Genomic DNA, 17,801 nt, shown 5'->3' on the forward strand with positions numbered 1-17,801 from the left:
CTGTTGGATTCTCCTAATATAATTACACTGACTTTTATTCAATTAAGTGCCATTCCTAGCTTTAAAAAAAAAAGCTACTTTATCAATTGATTCAGGTGTAATGCAATAATAAAGATGAACTCATGGCAGTGCATTAGCTCTGCTGTTCATAACTTCTGAACATAGGTTCATTCATAGCAGTCGATTTCCATTATGCAACCACAGTTCAAAAGAATTGATTTTTTTACATTCATTTCTTAATCTATTTCACTTGTGTTTAATACTCTCCCTAAATATCATATGCAAAAACATTCTGGTAGGGTTGAGAGGAAAGAACTGCGAGAAAAAAAGTTAATTTATTTGGACACTGAAGTTTTGAAATCTTATGACAAAACTGAAGTTAGGGAGACTAAAACCTTGTTAGAATCAAGAATTCTGTGCACTAAGGGTATTAGCAACACACATGTCCAGTAGCTGAATGATCGTCAGCATAGGAGGAAGAAAAGTATGTTTTCATAGAAACACCAGTATAGAGTGCTTGGAGCCTGATGCTGCACCCCTTTGCTCTCTGCTACAGAACTAAAAGGAGCATTGCACCTGCAGTTTCTACACTGTGGCACCTGCAGTTTCTTGCTTCAGCTGTTGTTCCCTGATGCTATCTACAATGCCACTAGCCCTCCATCCACTGAATACTACTCACAGGTATGTGTAGCCAGTGTTCCCTGAGTAAGCTGAGACATAGCTTGGGCAGAGTGATTTACACCAGAGCATGATCACTGCCGTCAAGCAGGCAGAAAATCATGAAGCAAGACACCAAACACAGCTGAGCTTCAACTTGTCACGGCTCCACTATCCCTTGTACCTGAGCTAGCTAGTTTAAGGCCATCCTTGGCATCCTTTGCACTGCAGTTGCTGCTATATCTGCAGGGAAAAAGCCTTACAGAACCAAAATGAATGGCAGACGTATATATAAGTATAGGAAACACAACATATTTGACCTAATTAAATATTTTAATGACTCTGGACTTCTTAGACTTCCAGGCAGAAGAGTTTAACCAAGGCATATCTCACTGAGCTCCAGTTACTAGATTTATTCCATCCTAGAAAAAAACCTAGGGGGTGAAAATACTATTTGGGCCAAAGAATGTCCAAAAATCTGTTTAGGTCTGTACTATGTATTATATACCCTTAAAAATATGTTTTGATATGTATTTTGCTGTGGCAAGGAACTTTTAGCAAAGCCTGGTGTATTTCAGGAGGCCCAGAATTTCTGATCTTTCCACATAATTAACATTTCTTATTTCAAGTTACTATTCACGAATTAGACTCATGGCAAGCAAAAGTGTATGGAAACCCTCATTAGAGTGAATTCAGCCTTCTGAATTCAATGATCATAAAAATGGATCAGTGCTGCTGTTAAGGATGGTAACAATAATGATGACACGCATTAAATCTGTGGTTCTGGTGAAGTGGCAAGGGTACTTCACCTCCCAGTTCACCACTGCCCTTACAGACAGGAATTACGGTAGCAGTGAAATGTAGCACATATGGCAGCCCTCTGACTGGGCATGATCCCACTGGTGGTACTATTTTCCTTTCCTTGTGAAGTTCATGGAAGTGTTCTTCCATAATTAAAATTCATTGTCAGTTCCACTCCACCTACTACTAGCAAGCTCCTCTAGTGAGAGATGCACTATGCATCAACAGAAGAAAGGGGATTATAAACCTAGGAAATATGGTCAATTAAACGTACATGCCATTTACACAGATCATAAATCCAGACTGGGTTCTCTTCAGCAGTTTCTTTCTACGCTTGCCAGTGAATCTGATTTTGGTAATTTACTATCCAATTGTTGGAAAGAAAAATGTAATGGCCACTTTATTTTAGTTTATTTTTATTTATTCAGTCTTTTTATTTATTTTTTAAGTGATTGAGAAGGAATTTGTCAGAAAGTAGAATTTGTCCTGACATAGAAATTGGCATGAATTCTATGCATGACTCAAGCCCAACTTCGGATGCACCCATGGCTGTAGTCCTGTCTGCTCTAGCGCAAATCTCATCTCTGATGCACAAAGCAGAGTTAGGGGATTTGGATGATCAAGAGTACTCTGCTTATTTATACTTAAGTATTATACAGAGCACAATATCAGCTGCATGACAAACTGCATTGAATATGCTGCTCATGGTTTGGGGCAGGGCATGTTGCAGAAAACTAAATACAAAGCATTATTTTCTTAATGTTCTAGCAAAGGAAAAATATAATAACACTTAATTATTAAGGGGATAAGAATAAAAGAAAGTGAGAATGAAACAGTGGCATAATTGTTAGGGCATTTCTACCCATTTTTCCGGCCCCTGATGTAGTCAGAGGGAAAGGCCAAGCCAACCAAGGTCCCAATTAAATGTCCCAGCTATTGGCCCCTTGCTCCTCTTTGGATGATTGTAAGTGACAAAGTTTCCTGATGAAAATCTAATTAAAACATCAAAGCATATGCTATTGTTCATTAAAACTAAAAAATGAATAATTTCAATATCTCCAGTTGTATCCCACTAAATCCTTTTTTCCTATAAGCCAGTATCCCAACCTCTTATACTTCAAATGTTCTGAAAATGCATTTTCTGGCAAATACATGATTTGTCAAAGTAATACCACCCTGCCCTATCATTCTAACGCTGCAAAGAAGTCAAAGACAGGAGGTCACAGCAGGAGTCAATCAGTCTTTGAGCAGCATTGCTTTAAGATACAATAAGTGATCTCAGCATTAAGTTATAAAATGAAATTATATTTAGAGACTTAATGCATTAAAAGTAAAAATTAAATTATTGTCTATTAAATGCTGTTCTTTCTAAGGAATTGTAGAATTATTTGTTTTCAAGAAGACAGAAGCTAATAATGGGTTATGAAACCTGAAACTGCACAATCTTCAGCAATTTGAAGAACGTTCTATTAAAAAAATCAAAGGCCAGGACACATCTGTCTGGTGGAAGTAACTGCTCAGGTTGTACAGGCCCCATACAAGCTATCCTCCTGCCACACTTAGTTTAAAACTAAACTCTGTCAATCTGGTTTAAAACATCAGGAACAATGAAACTTCTGTTAAATCTCACATGAGACTTTTCCCACACCTATCTTCAGCCCAGTATTTACCCTACATTTTTACCTACAATAAAATGTTAAAATTCTCTTTGTTTATTTCACCTCAAAGACTGTCAAGTAAGATTTAGTATTTTGTTTAAAAAAACCACATAATATTAATTACTAACAGTTTCCTAATATGGCAAATTATTGTGGTCTTACCTCGATTTCATGTTCCTTTCCCGCTTATTTAAGCCTGAAACTCATAGAAAGGCTCAGGTATGTTAACATAACTGAAAGTATACTCAGAATGTTATGATTTCTCAGAATCTCTGCAGATTGAAAGTGCTGAGTTTCATGCAGCTAAAATCAAAGAACTAGAAAGTAAGACTCTGGGTAAATACAACAGTGCACATACTTATGACACAATATATGGCCTTAATTCTGATACTTCTTGAAGAAGGAAGCAGCAATCATTTCCCTCATTTACTTAAGAGAGTCAACAATAAAACAGTTCCTGGAATTTAATTAGTAATGAAAACTTTTAAAGAAATAATTTTCTCAGTTACTGTTCTAATTTTGCTACTGTCAGCAGTCTTTGATACAGATGGTGCTTTAGTTTTTTAGCGTGGTTGGGTTGTTGGGTTTTTTTGTTTGCTTGTTTGTTGTTGTTGTTGTTTTTTTGTTTGGTTTGGTTTGGTTTCCAATTAAAAAGAAAATAAACCCATCAATCTAAGCAAAGGTAATAAAAGTATGAAAGCCTGATCTGACCTAGATGATAAAATTCACATTTATCTGAACAGGGCCCAGGTTTCAGTCTGCATGCTAGCATTTCCATGCATTTGATCATGTTTAGTTTGCCTCTAAATGTAAGCAGAAAAGCAGGGATAGGGACTAGACTTTAGAACAATGAGTGAAGACAGAATACTACTCTACCCAATGAAATCATGGCATTTCTACATGAACACTTGGCTAACAACATCAGGTCTTGAGGCTTTAAATCACATAGAATCTGAAAAATATTAACCTTTCATAGGAAGAAAATCCAAAAGGTAAAATACAGTTCAGCACCTATTAAAAAAAGTAAAAAAACAGTGCTTATTAAATGCAGGAAATAAAGTACAAGCAAGTTCTCGCAAATTAAAGATGTGGAGCCCAGTCATTTCAATCCCTTTCAATATGAAACAAATCACTCACACTGGTCACGAAGACAGCTCCCTCTACACTCAAATTATTCACTTGAAGATAAGCTCCCATCAAACTCTTTAGGGGTTTAACTAATTTACTGCACAGATACGGCACGTCTGTTGTAATAACAGGTAGGATGTATTGGGGTCGACCATTTATCAGAATTAGACTTCTTTTTTCAATTCGCAGTGAATTATGCTGCCTACACTGCTCCTCTTTCTCAGAGCTTCCCATCCCCTTATGGCCCCTAATGTGGCAGGCAAACAAAATTGACAGTCTCATCTTGTCAACAAGGGGTGATTCTCCTGAGAAGCCATTTAACTTTGCAGAGGAAGCAATGTATTAATGTGCCTGTCCCAGGAATGTTAATCATCTTCAAGCTCCCTCTAACTTTGACATGAACAAAATCACCAAATTTGTTTACTAAATGAATCGTAATATGCTAATAAGAGTGCATGACATATATGGTAAAGCCAAACAGATGGTTTGTTCACTCCACTTTGCAACTTTATAAATGTTGTAACTCTGAAGATGTTACTGAGAATGATTGGTTTGCTGGCAGTGGCAAACATGCCTTTTGCATACTTAATCCACAGTTAGAGTCAGAAAACAATTTGTCATTGCTGTGGAATGCATAAAAAATGTTGATGCCAAGATGGCATTTGGGAAGGCACAGGCTAGCCTATTGTGTGAGCAAATACTCAGGATAAATGTGGAACTGGTATCGGAGGGCAGTGTTTGCTACCAAGTAATTTTTAATGTAAAATCTTGATTTTACATTAAATTACAAGAATCTTGGGATTCTTGAAAGGCCCAATAATTCAGTACATACCTGCTGAGGTGTTTAGTGAGATGGTCCTTATGGTGTGAACAGAATTACATTTTCACAACAGCTGTGTGTGCTAAGAAGCATCGAGGTCATGTCACACCCTTAATATATTAGTATTGTTGTCCATTAAAGATCAAAAGATATCACACACACAAAAAAAAAAAAAAAAAAAGGAAATAAAAAGCACAACCACTGGTGTACTTGCCAAAGTTACTCAGAAATTATCAAAATTGTTTTGCAGCATTTCAGCCTCACTTTACTAACTGCCTGGAAGCAAAACAGACTCATTACAAAATAGCCAGCACTCTTCTCTCATATCTGTCCTGGCTGAGAAAATTTAGAATAAAAAGATCTGACAGAATATTTCCTAAGAGAACTAACTCAGTGCAGCAATGTTGCATGCAGAAGAAGATTATAATATGTACAACAAACTCTTTCAATGAAAATTACAGGTGCTCAGCACCACTGACAATCAATCCAACTGCAATAAGCTGTTTCTACAATCTACACGTGCTCTACAGAGAAGTTTATCCCCATGCAGGTGATTCACACAAAGGTACCGCACAGCAGTCATATGATAGGTTATCGTCTCCCATGTGTTGCAGTATTTTGCTGGTCCTTAACACAAGGTGTATTTCCTCTTAAGGAGTATTGAGGCAACATCTAGATAGAATCTGTTGCCAAACAGCATGAATTAACATTTCTTTTCAAAACTAAATCATCTAAATGCTACACAATCTAAGTTTTGTAATCACAAGTCTTCTTCTTTGTGTTATTTTACTGTTAATGTAAAAGACATGTAAAATGTGATAATTTTTCAAGATTTTATGTAAACAATGCCTTCAATTCAATCCCACTCATGAATTTTACTGAGTATCAAGTTCAGTAAATGCAAAAAAGATAACACTTGGCCAGAACAGCTAGCTTTCCCCAATTCTGCTTTGAAAACATTTTTTTTTTCTCCCAGATATTGATGCACAGCAACATGTTATGTCATTATTTGCAATACAAAGTTCTTAGACTCTACTGATTACATTTTAAGTTCAAATTCAAAATAAACCCTCAGATCCAGGGATAGGTTTGCACTATTTCAGGTTCCACATCAAATATGTAAACCATTTATTCTGGTCACAACACAATGATAATTCTCATTCTCACTGCTTTGTTTGTCTAAAAATGCTGGTTTCATTTATATAATACCAGAGGAACTATAAAACCAAACAAAATGTGGCACTTCAACAGGATTCCTCTATTAGTAATTTTACATTACTAAATAAGTACCCTTTTCAGGTCAAGTGATAGCTGATTATCCTATAAACTCACTTCACTGATGTCCCAACTCCTCAGTAATTTCAATCCTCTGAGATTCTTCCATACATACTATTATCAGTGGTTATTAAATTCTCAACTTTTTACCCATCCACAAGAGACTGTGCAAAGATATCTAAGGGAAGCACGAGTTCAGCTTGCTGTCCAAGGATTATTTTGGAAGAAACATTAGCAGCTGTCCCAGCCTGGCGCTTATATCTCATTTGAAACATCTACTCATTCCTGACCAACAAAGAAAATTTCAATAAAGTACTTTTACTGGTTTAACAGCAGTGAGCTCCTGGGATTGTCAAAGTGCTCAGTCTTTCCCGAGGAGAGAAGGAATCAGCAGCTCAAATATAATTAACCTTCCATTCTCAATGCAAACTGCCACGCACAGGAGCTTTGCAGTCTATTAGTGAAGTTATAACGGCCAACAGGCAGAGGCAAAATTGGTCAAAAAGTTGGCTGCTGCTGTCATATTTTTAGAATTATGATTAATGACACTAATAATGTGGATGATTACTGATATGTGTATCTCCTGCAGTTTATCATATTGCACTGGCTGCCTACATCCACAATAAACATGATGCTATCATTTACCTCTTTATTGAAGGCAATCCTTCTCTTGAAGGAGCACATTCTAATTACTTTGTAATGTTTTATGTCTTAAACATTTTGCAGCTCTGGACCTTGCCAACTGCTTCATGTCTACCATTGATTAATTACAGAATGTTTAATCAAAATTTAGAACCTAATGCAGTCATTTATGAGTGTGCTACAGTGCCAAAACAGTTAGGCTGCCGTCCCAAGCTTGGAGAGTGCTGGGTTCAAAATTAAATCCCAGAAATGTGAAAGATGCCAAAGATTTTACCTTTGGTGACTTGAGTTTAAAATCTTACTTCAGTTGATGAATGACAGGCACCCACCCAAAATGAGAGGTCTTTCTTTTGCATGTATGTGTGCTTGCAAGTTCCTATTACATTTTTCTTCTTTAAATGTCTTCATTTTTCCCTTTATCCTATTGCTGCTGCAGTTGCTTCTCAGCTCCTTTACAAGCCTTCCCTGCTGCTAGAGCTCTTGCAAACATCAGTCAAGAGAGTGTAGTTTTGAAGTGGTTAAACAAGTGAAAAATAATTTGCAGGGACAAATACATAGAGGTTTTTTTTTATGTGGATTTTTATGGTACTGTCATACAACCATTCACCGTTGAAGTTAAGTGTTTTTTTAATACCATTACTGAACTGCTGAAATGGATGCTAATATAGCTTGGAGTGCTAATGTCAAATCCTGGTAATAAAAAAGATAGACTGCTGAATGAAATAATTTCAAGTAAAAAATAGAACAAAAGTGCTCTCACTCTCGCTCTCCACTTTTATTGAATTGGGACTGACTGAGCCAATTGCTTTAGAAGTCTGTAAAACACAATTACTAGTGAGCTGACTGACCCAGCAGTGCCCCTTCTGTGACAGAACAGACTAAAAAGGCTGCAGAATTAGTGCTGCTCCCCTATCTAGCTATCAGACCTGAGAGACATCCAGTACAGGATCTGCTATCCTTCCTGACAGGGCCTGCCTCCTTCCCTCATGAAATCTTGATTCTCAGTCTTGCATAATATATAATCTGTGTGCAACTTCTTGAAACAAGGGCTTATTTACCTTTTTGGACTGGAAATCCAAGTTCTCTTTCCATTGTATTTTTAGATCTTTATCTACCAACACAGCTATATATAGGTTTTTCAGTACTCGCATCCACAGACACACACACATACATGTTTGGGCTGTTCTTATTTCCACATTTTGTGTGTTAAACACAAAAGAGCAATATGAGATTTATGGGCAGCAAAATTAACTATGTTCCATTTGTATTTTCAGTTGTAAGTGGCTGAAGTGTAACTGCCTTTTTTATTTTGGTATAATAAAGAAAAGGAGAGAGAGGGAGAAAGAGGGATAGAAAAGAAAAAAACACGTATTGAACTGGAAGCGGGCAAGACTTTTCCCTAGTTAATAAAATAAGCAATAAAGTTTGTAAAGCACTAGAACTGAAATCAGTAACAATGGAAATAACAACTTGTAAAACTTCTAATTTACAGCTTATGTTTCAAACTCATATAGTTTGACAAGGACATACAGCTTAAGGCTTTTTTTTTTTTTTTCTTTCTCTTCCAAGAGAAAGCAAAACCAAAGTGACAGCAAACAATACATCTTCTTACAATCCCTTCCTTTCTTTCTTTCCCTTCACTCTCCTGCATACAAAACGAACCACTTTACATTCATACATAATGTCAACGAAATCCTGCAATCCTGCAGTTTTTTATGATGGTGTATGTTTTTGGCAAATCTAAAACTCTTTCATTTCTCTTCCAGGTCCATTTATATGAAGCTTGCAGGTGCCTTATGGCAAAAATGTTAAATTATTTCTTAGACAGATCTTTTTAAGCAATGCTTTTTAGGGCAAGCTTAAATGTGAAATGAGCTCTTAATTAAAAAAAAACCAACCAAAAAAACAACAAAAAACACCACCAGCACCAACAAAAAAAAACCCAAACCCAACAACAAAAACCACAACAAAACCAAACCAACCAACCAAAAACAATCAAACAAGCAAAAAAACCCCAAAACAAACAAACAAACAAAAAAAACCCAAAAAACGCCCCCCCCCAAAAAAAAATCCAAACAAAACCCCCAAAAAAACACAAGGCAAAGTGCTAATTTAAAAGATTTTGCTGGGAAGTAAGAACCACTACTAAAAGCCTTAGATATTCTTCAGAAGTGGCGTGCTTAAAGCTTCTGTTAGGAAATATCCAGTGTCTGCCACTAAAAGGCCAACATGTGAGGAATCACAGGTGGTACCACACCTGAGATACTCCTGTGTTACCTCAGGTTCTGACACATCAGCTGACCTATCTCTAGTGCCATTTAGAATATTTCATGTGTATCTGCTGCATGTGAATGAATGTTTCTACTTTAGTACCTACAGCATAATATCAGGAATACTGGTACACGATGTGTGGCACAGCTGGCCATCTTTCTTGAAGAGAGGAAAGGACATGCAACTGTCAGTACCACAGGTCAGGATTAAGGGGTATTGAAAAGCTGTGCACAGTGGCTTGCAGCGCACTTGCAGTGCCTAATCAGTACATAATTTCTCCTTGACACTGTTGAATATTTAACTCTTACTGATAACTCTGCCTTTCTTCATTCAGGGTCGCCCTTACATGAGCAGTCAGCTCATGGTTACCTTTCTCCTTAAGTATTTTGAACTGCACAGTTCCTTCTGGCAATTATAGGCTCTACTTTATTAATTTGCTATTACTCCCTGTCATATGCGCTAACCATTAGCAACTTGTGTAACCATGAGAAAATGTCCCAGATTTAGAGACATTGCAGTTTCGGGTTTCTTCTCTCCAGAACCCATAAATTGCCAAATATTCTTTAGTAACATATTTTTACTAAGACGTATTTCAGTACAAGACACTCCCATCTCACCTGTTTGTCGCAAACCTGCCTTCAGGCCAGTGCCATGACCTATCTTGTCAAAAAGCAATGGAATAGGAACAAAATTTAGCTTTGTTTTACTGTATGGATTGCCTGCTTCATAATTCTACTTCAAAAAATACCCATTGACCTCACAAATCATGGGAATGACTGTATCAACTGAGTGGATGGAGTGGAACCGGTTTAGCTCGACAGCATCACAGACAGTGTACCTTCAGCAAGTTTGCTGATGATATCAAGCTGTGTGGTGTGGTTGACACCCTAAAGGGAAGGGATGCCATTCAGAGGGACCTTGACAGGCTTGAGAGCTGGGCCTGTGCCAACCACATGAATTTCAACAAGGCCAAGTGCAAGGTCCTGCACCTGGGTCAGAGCAATCCCAAGCACAGTTATAGGCTGGGCAGCGAGCAGATTTACAACAATCCTGAGGAGACGGACGTTGGGTGCTGGTTGATGAGAAGCCAACATGAGCTGGCAATGTGAGCTTGCAGCTCAGAAAGCCAACTGTACCCTGGGCTGCATCAAAAGAAGCGTGGCCAGCAGGTCAAGGGAGGCAATTCTTCCTCTTTACTCAGCGCTTGTGAGACCCCACCTGGAGTACTGTATCCAGTTCTAGAGCCCCCACCATAAGAAGGACATGAAGCTCCTGGGGAAAGTCCAGAGGAGGGCCATGAAGATGATGAGAGGGCTGGAGCAGCTCTCCTATGAAGACAGGTTGAGAGAGTTGGGGCTGTTCAGCCTGGAGAAGAGAAGGCTCTGAGGGGACCTTATAGTGGCCTTCCAGTAGCTGAAGAAGCTACAGAAAAACTGGCGAGGGACTTTCTACAAGGGCTTGTAGCAGTAGAATGAGGGGATATTATTTTAAACTGAAAGAGGGTAGATTTATATTAGACATTACAAAGAAATTCTTCATGCTGAGGGTGGCAAAACACTGGAACAGGTTGGCCAGGCAAGTTGTGGAAGCCCCATACCTGAAAGTGTTCAACGCCAGGTTGAACAGGGCTTTGAGCAACATGGTCTAGTGGTAAGGTGTCCCTGCCCATGCCAGTGGGGTTGGAACTAGATGATTTTAAAGTCTCTTCCAACCCAAACCATTCCATCTTTGGGGTACGGCCAACTGTGGACAATGTCTATCCCTGTCTAGATACACACAGACAGGACTGGCACAACGACTTCCAAAACAGTGTTGTAGATATTTGCAGTCATCTATACCTGGCAATTTTTTCTCCTTCTAAATTAATTTTTTCTGGGTCATTTCTAGGACTTGCCTTGCCTGTTTTCTTATTTTCAGGTGTATTTTAATCTGGATGATGCCCCAGCACAGTCACTTAGTTCATGTTCTAATGAATGAAACGGCTCGTATTAAGGAGGAGGAGTATCATCATCATTAGGGGGAGAAGAAAATAGCCTCATGTACAAGCAATCTTTGCCTAGACCATAAGATCGGATGTAAATTTTGCCTCTTCAGGTCACATTTTCTCTTTTCAGACAGGTAAGAAAGGATGACAAATGTATCATGTGTGTATATATGACAGCATTTACGTGCCTACTCAGTGTCTCTCTGCTTCACACAGAGCTGTAACTGTAATGGGTAGCAAACACACAGCTATTCCTGCCACAGATATTTCTCCCTCCCCCTGTCACTACTTCTACCCAGAGTCCTCCACCTGAGAAAACTCTATACCTCAGGTTGCATTGTCTGGCACCATATTCACACATTCAGGCTTTTGGAAGAAGTGTCCTTATGCTATCTTGTATCTGTAAAATACAGCTTCCTCCACTATAGCAGAAGTCTTTTAGTCTTCTGCTGTTAAGTTTAAAAATAATTGCTAGAGCCTGACTCTGCAGGAACTAATGTAGGTACATGTTTTGTTTCCCACTTCCAAATGACAGTAGGGAAGATGAGATGTCTTTGTATATGGTGAACAGCTTTACATTTACTCAAATAAATGGAAAATACTCAATTTTCACCCACTCTCTGGAGATGAGTTTTGGTTCTTCCAGTAAATTCCTGGGAATGTAGGGGCAATAAAAATAGTATGAATAAGCATTCATGTTCCCAGCCCCATCTTCCTAAATAATCTCTTTCACCGAACATAAAACCTGCACAGGAAACTTGGACAAAATATATCAAATATTTACAATATTTGACACAACACATACCAGAAGACAATATTGCTCAATGCATGTTTAGCTTTTGGCTAGTCATTTCAGTCCTTATGTTTACCACCTATCTTAATCCTGCTATAGAAGTTTATTTCAATAAAATTTTTAAGACAGTTAAACCTCCTTATTTTGCAAATTCACACAAAAATGAGACTTCTTGCGTTGCAGAAGAAATGGTACTCTCACTCTCAATGTGATACCATTTTGTGTACCAAAAGAGAATGAGATGGTGAAGGCAGCAGATCGACAGACCCCACCTCCAACTCCAATCTAGGACAAATGGCTATGTGTAGTTGGAAACACTTCCCTCAACAGCAGAGCTGATCCTGCAATCTTTACTTACACAACTAGCCTTTTCCCATAAATTCAGGGCTTGTTCTATCTTATTTCTTTTATTTTAAATAAATAAATTTTTAAAGTCTTAAGAAGAAACAAGGTCTATGCATTCTACTTTTAATTCTGCCTCTCTTGTTCACATTGGTTAGTATGCAGTATGACAGGCAGCCTGCATTCAACGTAATCGCTCATGGAAGAGTTGGTTAACTCAGTGTTATGGGTGGAATAAAATGTTTCTTTATGGTTGAGGTTCTCTGAGAAAGAATTATACGCAATCCAGCAATGACACACATCTTAGTGACTCGGCAAGAAAAAACCTACCGGCTCATACAATTATATTTGGTATGCAACTAATCTGCTCATGAACTGCATCATGTCCAGAAGCAGTAGTAGAGGTGCAAAAAAGCTTATATTTTTAAAATGTAAAAAATAAGCCTTTTGTCTCTTGATAAATGATTCATCAAAAAGCTGATGTATTAAAAACTTATTTCCTTGTTCTTATAGGAGGAAATTCAATCTGTACATAACAGCTAATTATATTAGGGTAAATATAGTAATAGTTATCATGGGGCTGGTGTGAAATATCTTATTTCTTCGAGCTATCTATCTTCAAATTGAGTGCATTTATAGAAAATAATTCTCTAAAAAGTTACCCATAGAAGTTTCCAAGCATAGTAGAATGATGAAAAAATGAGTGCTGCTGTGTCAAGGAGGTGATAACAGGAGGCAGGTAGCATCTTTCTCACATCTTCACCTCCTTTGATAATGTATGCAGTGGCTCATCATACATAACTGATGTGAATTTATTCAAGCACACCTGTACAGGGCTGGAAGTCAGGTAACCAGACAAAAAGTATGTCTCTGCTTTTTCAATACAGCTACCCAGAGGCCTATATACACACAAATATAGTTCTGGAGACATCAGCAGGTTTTAATAAACCACCTTCAGATGTCTTGTTCCATACAAATCAAGGAGTTTGTATGTTTAAATCTGGACTGATTTAACTAACAATCAAGTGGTATGATCACACTTGGCACCAATAGTTGCTTCATATTTATTTATAAGTCACTGTTAGCAGATATTATTTTGATTTTAAATTTATTCATGGGGCTCAATCACCTTTCCCATCTTGTAGAACACACACACACATATGCTCATTTTTTGGTGAAAATTTAAAGACAAACCTGAGCAATTAATAGTCCTACTTTAGCAGTAGAAAGACAACGTGAAAACTTCTTGCTTTGTTTCTCTCAACAGGGACACTAAGAACTAATTTATTTTCCATACACTGAGAGCTAGGAAAATGCAGTAACATATTGTTACTAATGCTGTGTCCTAGCGTAAGAAACACAGATTTAATAGTACCAGTACTGAGGTGAAACATGGATTAAGCATGCACCAGGGTTGACGGAAAAGATGGCTGTATTTCTTTTCCAGATCTGACAGTAGCTTCTCAGCAAGACTTACTCAAAGTGAAAGGTCCACCCACCTCCTGTTCCACCAGTGGTTTTGACCACAAAATTCTTGGCACTCAAAGATGAGAGCCAGAAATGAAGGCAAGATGCTCTAAGCTTTACCTTCCAGACCTTCACATCTGCATGTGTTCTCCAACATAGACACTTAGATTAAACTTTGGTATTGCTGTCCTCTTTGGACAGGATAACATTCCCTCCTCACTTTCACATGTCTCACCTACAGCTCCGGCTCACTCCCTGAGCAGCTGTACCTCAGTGCTTGTTTCAAGTACCAGCCACACCTATCTCATTGTAAGATAAAGCCAGTATTTGCTGGGGCAGGACTCACAGATGAAGGTGGCAAGCAGATCTCAAGGGAATCTAGCCACCAAAGCCACATGCCGTTTCTCCTCACTTATGGAACAGACTGCCTCTGATACTAGAGAGACTTCACTTTACAAGAACAGTTCTTTCCATTCAAGTGCACAGTTACCACATAAACTTATTTTCTTCCTTTCTCCCTCTTTTCCATCTAAAAAATTACTTGGAAAAGATGTCTTTCTGTTCCAATGAAGGCTTATGACATTACATGTGACCACTAACATAATTTATAATATGTTCTCTTTTCCTATTTACTCTCCATTACCTTCTTACAACAAGATGTAGCCTGAACATCTCTTCTTTAGAAGAAAGGGTGTTTAAAGCAAATATAGAAACAGAAATGGATGAATGTTTAGGGATGAGGCTAATTCTGGGAGTGGCTGGTAAAGACTGGAAGAAAAAGTGGTTTTCATATGTGTAGTGCTTCCAGGAAAAGACAGAAAGACTATCCTGTTTGGGGAACAGATCAGAGATATAGGTATGCATAAGGTTGCTTTGATTAGGGATGTTACTTGAGGCTCAGAAGGTGATGAAAAAAACCCCTTTCTAAAGAAAATAATAAAATCTAGGCTCAGTGGAGATTAACTATTCAAAAACAATACTAATTTTTAGAAGGCAAAATAGAACTGCTGGGTCATTGACAATAAGGATCGGGACTCTGCTTTGCTCTCCTCTGTCTGCCCTGTTTTGAAAGAACACGTGAGGTGGGACTCCTGAATCTTCTGGTTATCTTGACACTAATTTACAAGGAACAGGACTGTTTAGTCAAAGATCTCAGAAGATATACCAATGTTTCTGGTAGAGGATATTTATAAAGGAGTTGACCTTGGCACAAATTATTTAGGAATGGCAAAGCTGGATTTAGTCGGCCCTTAATACTAATTGCTACAGAATACATTCCACAACAGAGGATTGCAGCTGTTTCATGGCTAAAAACTCCTCTTTATAGTCAAGGCAGCACTGTTTGCTCCTGAAATGATCAGCTGCCTCTGGTAACCAGCAGTTTGTTATCACAACCCCACCCTTGCAAAGCTCATTTTTTAACAGCTACACCTCTCTCAACAATTTGAAGTTCTATGTATGCAGAGGAGAGGGGGAATATAGTCAAAACTTTGATTAACTGGAATTCTGTTGTAAAAGGTCTTAAGTCATATCAGATGCCTCTAAAAGAAACAAAAGTTTATCTCCACTTAAGCTTCTTTTTCTTTTAGAACATAGTTATGAACTTTAGACCTCTAACTAGTTATTATAGGATTAATAATACTAATAATACAATTAATAAAATTACTAAAAAGAAATATAATAACTCCACAAGACTCCATAACTTATGGTTTGTTTAGAACTCTGATTCATTATGAAGATAGTACTGAAAATAATATTTAATTTTAGCAAAGAAATTCTCAGCTTCTCTAGTTGCTCAAAGTTTGTGTGACTTACAACACATGATAATCTCACAGACTTCTTAAAATGTGTCCAAAATGGAACACCAATGCATGACAAATATTAACCAGGAATTGTTATTCTGTGCTTTAGGTAGCAATTTGTTATTTGCAATTAATAGCAAAAAGCTTCTGAGCTTTTAAGTGAAATTGATGTGGCTGGAAGTTCTCACTCTGTAATGCTCTTAATTTAGTTATCCAGTTATTTTTTAGGTGCTCTCAATAAGCTGAAGAGCTAGAAATTGTATAATTAGGTAACTGCTCTCTCTAAAATAAATGTACATATTCAAAAGGAGAATCAACAAAAATAAAAACAAACAAAATGGAAAATCTTTAGAGCAATAAAACTGGGGGGAGGTGGGGAGGGGGGGAAGGCCAAAAAACCCCCAAGCCTCCTAAACCTCTATTTCCTAAATTTATTTTTTTTAAAAAAAACCTTCTTTTTTGAGGAAGTATTAGAAAATAATGGTTAAAATGTTTACATAATCTTTCATTCACTTTTTCTTCTGTGCTGTTCATATGCTCTCCACATTCCTAGACATTGCAGTTCTGGATAAAAATGGATAGCCCAGGGAAGTTTTGAAGATGTTCTGTGCTCAAGTATCTGAAAGAATTATCAAGAATCATGAGAATATTACTTGGTTCTTTCCAGGAGTTTCCAGACATCCTTTGAAAACTCAGAGTGCTAATGAACTTAAAAAATCATCAAGCCTGAATGGACACACAAACTGTAGCACACTTTTTTATTTTTTGAAGTGTATTACCAATCTGAAATCTTTGCAATTAAAGAACATAATACGACTATGAATTTCTTTTGTCCCAAGTACAACACATAAGTGAAACATATTCTGAATGTTACTAGTGGAGTGATATAAAAAAGATGGTCTTACAAAGATCAATGTTATATAAACAATAATTTTATCTTTAAAAACGCAGAATTTAGTTCCCAAATCAGATTTTTTATTTTATTGGTTGCTTTTCGATAAGCTTAACAGGAGTATCATACACAGTTATTGAAATATTTTTTTAAAATTGACCTTTTTAAATGATCTTTTTGTCTTAGAAATATTTTATGTATGTCATCACAGTCATCTCTTTTTTAGAACATAAAAATCTTTACTATGCTAGCTTTTACTATTAGCATAATATATAAATGGATTCCTGCTGAAATTTAATACATTGCATAAAGTTCCAAATCCTAAAGCTAGCTGCTGCTTTTTCTCATACTGTTTGCAAAGCTGTTTTGCTTAGTCCAAGACTGACTTTTCATAACTCACCTGAGGAAACAGACCAACCAAGCCAAATTCTTGCCTAACAAAAGCTGTGTACTTTCAGGATCTGAAATGCGTTATCCACATCTAAACTCAGCAAACATGGTGCCACTGACTCACATGCTTCCTTTGTCATACTCAAGTCTCATAAAAGTTATCAGGGTATCCCAGTAAGGGAATCTCAGTTTAATTTTACCTGTTTCATGTCCCTTGGCTTCATCCTACTGAAACGCAAACTTTCTAGATTGTCCTTCCTATCCATTTTGAACTTGTATTCTTCAAGTGTGTTTCTGTGTTTCTGTTTTCATAAATGGTAACAGAAGACATGAAGTATTTGGGGACTGGACTCTTCACCAAAATAGCTAATTTTGGCTCCTCAGTATCCTCAACACTTACTTGCTTTCATTTTATATGACGTGATCTACTCACTTTAAATCCACATCAATTTCAATGAAACAAACAAACAAACAAAAAACAAAAAAGGGGAGCTGTGTGTGAAATGTTTAGCTAGGTTTTATTTCCTTCCTGTGTCTCCTGAAGTTCTACTGCTTAGTGAAAAAATATGAAACACAAGAAAGGAAAAGAGACAATCCAATCTCACTATCACTCCATGAACCAGAAAGATTTTGCTGAGTGACAATATGATCATCATCACATGCAAGAGCTTTTATCCACAACTATGAAGTTACTGTGTTATCCTACCACCTTGACAAATTCCATTCATATTACATTTTCCTTAGGAATAAAAAAGAATAGTGTATATAAAAAAAAAAAACAAACCACAACACACAACCAAACCTGAGAGCGTAAGGACCAGCTGCTTCTGTTTAAACCCAACTGTTTCAGTATTGATACAGCATAGCTAGGGCATGATG

General features: G+C 37.3%; 1 protein-coding gene across 1 annotated transcript in view; it reads right to left on the reverse strand.

Moving 5' to 3' along the window:
- Positions 1-17,801, reverse strand: part of BNC2 (basonuclin 2) — a 337,647-nt gene that overhangs the window by 4,102 nt on the left and 315,744 nt on the right. The window lies entirely within an intron of this gene.

Source organism: Apus apus, chromosome Z, assembly GCF_020740795.1.
Source record: "Apus apus isolate bApuApu2 chromosome Z, bApuApu2.pri.cur, whole genome shotgun sequence".
Lineage (NCBI taxonomy): Eukaryota > Metazoa > Chordata > Aves > Apodiformes > Apodidae > Apus > Apus apus.